Below are 2,322 nucleotides of genomic sequence, written 5' to 3'. Positions count from 1 at the left end.
AAAATTCTATACTATAATGAAAACGACAAATGTAATTAAATGAGAAAAAATTTCACAAATAAGGAAAACAATTTTTCTCAAAGTGAAACACGCTCGGAAAATTAAGGCTAAATTTCAATGAGGAAATTCACCTAAATGAACAGGGAAATTTTGAGCTTGTAGGAAATTAAAATTTTAAATCTCAAGTCTCAAAAGCTCGATTTATTCAGAATTGTAGTAGGAATTTCACTTGTCGCTGAGGAGAAAGTGTCCAGATTTGAAGACGGCTACCCTTTAGAATTTTTTGTTACTTTTTTAAAGGTCTTCCAAGTTCCTTGCAACTTTCAGAAGAATGGATTGCAAGGCACTTTTGGCGTCGGTGAGAATCTCTAAAATCTTCTCAACCTGTTCTGGGGTCAGCTTAGCCGATAACTTCTTAAAGAAAGAATCTTTTTGCCACCCAAATTGGCGTATTACTTCGAGGCCTGGCAAGCAGGTCCAGCTCTGCGAGGCAGAGATATGGCAGCTTTGTCTTACATCCAAAGATATTTTTATGGGCCAGCCCAACTTGTTGGAGCTCGAGGCGCCAATTAAGATTTGTGGTGATATTCATGACCAGTATTCTGATCTTTTAAGACTTTTTGAGTATGGTGGTTTACCACCACAAGCCAATTACTTATTCTTAGGAGATTATGTGGACCGAGGCAAGCAAATTCTAGAGACGATATGCCTTCTCCTAGCTTACAAAATAAAATACCCAGAGAACTTTTTCCTTTTTGAGAGGAAATCATGAATGTGCCTCAATCAATCGGATATATGGGTTCTATGATGAGTGTAAACGCAGATTCAATATTAGATTATGGAAAGTTTTTACTTATTGTTTCAACTGTCTACCAGTGGCTGCTCTTATAGATGAGAAGATATTATGCATGCATGGAGGCCTTTCACCTAATCTTCGCAAACTCGGTGCACCAAAGCCCATAAATGAATTGATGAAGAATCCAATGATGGATCGACAGAAGCATTCCTCTTTACAAATGATTAGGTGGGAATTGGATCAGATGCAGTTAAACTATGGTGCTCGCAACATAAATAAATTCCATTCACAAAGCGGGAGGAAGATAGAAAAAACGGTGAACTTCGGAACTGCGGCGAATTTAATTTGGAGATTGATGCGAGAATTTTAGCAGTATTAAGATCACCTGCCTCCTCATTTATGTGTATCTGTCTAGCCTCCTGGATGAATGGTAATATGTGTGTATGTTCTTGTGAAAGAAATGTAAACCATTTGCCTGGTTAATAGGCTTTTAACTAGTACCCTATCCAATTTTTGTCCACCAATCGTTTGTCAAAAGTCCTGAATGACGTCGTCGCCTGTAAGTGGAATTTCATGGAATCTTGGAGTCATATACAATGGACTTGGATAGGGGAAAATACAGGGTTATCAATCCATTCACCTAGCCACCTTCATCATCCATAATTTATTACTGAGATAACTAGAGTACAAGTAGCAAAAGAGACTTTGGTTCATGGAAGGTGCAGATTGAAACCATGATACTTTCATTCCAAACCCATGCAAATTCTCTATGAATGATCATAATTTAGATTAGAATGCCTAGTTCTCTCCCTTGGAATATTGATTCCTTTCGAGCCTCGATAAGCCAGTGATGTTACAAATTATCAATTTGGTTTCATAGTTCAATATAGGAAGCCTAGAAGAAATGTATGGTTAATCTCTGTGAAAATTTCAGAGTTAGCGTATCAAAACAAAGAATAGCTTCTCCAACCATATTTGACCTTTTTCAGCAAAATAATTGACCCTCTTTAATACAGGAAACTCCTCATTCAACTTAGCTAGCAAATTAAAAATCACCTCATCTCAGAGAATACTCTTTCTTTTCCACACACTCTGAGAAAAGTGTAGTGGAAAAAGCAACAAAAGGTGCCATTCACAGCAAAAAGCACCACCAAACCGGAAAAAGTGCAGCATGAGGAAAAAAAGGCGTAGCGTGTGTCCAGGAACTCGATTTCACTAGAATAGGAACATAACTACTTATCAGGAACAGAAACTCTGTCTTTGAATGATCGCTATATCAATAATGTCAGGACTTGAACTACCCCTTGAAAAAAAAAAATCTTCACACAGTTGTCAAACTATAGCCCTACAGTTCATGCATTGTATAATCTGATTCAAATTTCCCATAAACATATTTTACTAGTTGGACAAGCTCCCTCTATTATTGTGCTTCGTTAACTACCCAATTAGGAAAGGTGCTTAAACAACAGAACCATTAACTGTTTCACATAGATCTATATTTGGACTAGCATTTTCTGCGGTGTTCT

The 2,322-nt window shown here is 37.3% G+C and overlaps 1 pseudogene; it reads left to right on the top strand.

The window, feature by feature from the left end:
• Positions 1-331: 331 nt before the first annotated feature.
• Positions 332-1,166, top strand: LOC149213906 (serine/threonine-protein phosphatase PP1 pseudogene; annotated as a pseudogene).
• Positions 1,167-2,322: the final 1,156 nt, after the last annotated feature.

Source organism: Pinus tabuliformis, chromosome 1_1, assembly GCF_031772625.1.
Source record: "Pinus tabuliformis cultivar Carrire ecotype Pingquan chromosome 1_1, CPIR1, whole genome shotgun sequence".
Classification (NCBI taxonomy): Eukaryota; Viridiplantae; Streptophyta; class Pinopsida; order Pinales; family Pinaceae; genus Pinus; species Pinus tabuliformis.
Note: the sequence above shows the minus strand (reverse complement) of the source record. Positions and strands in the feature narration are given on the sequence as shown.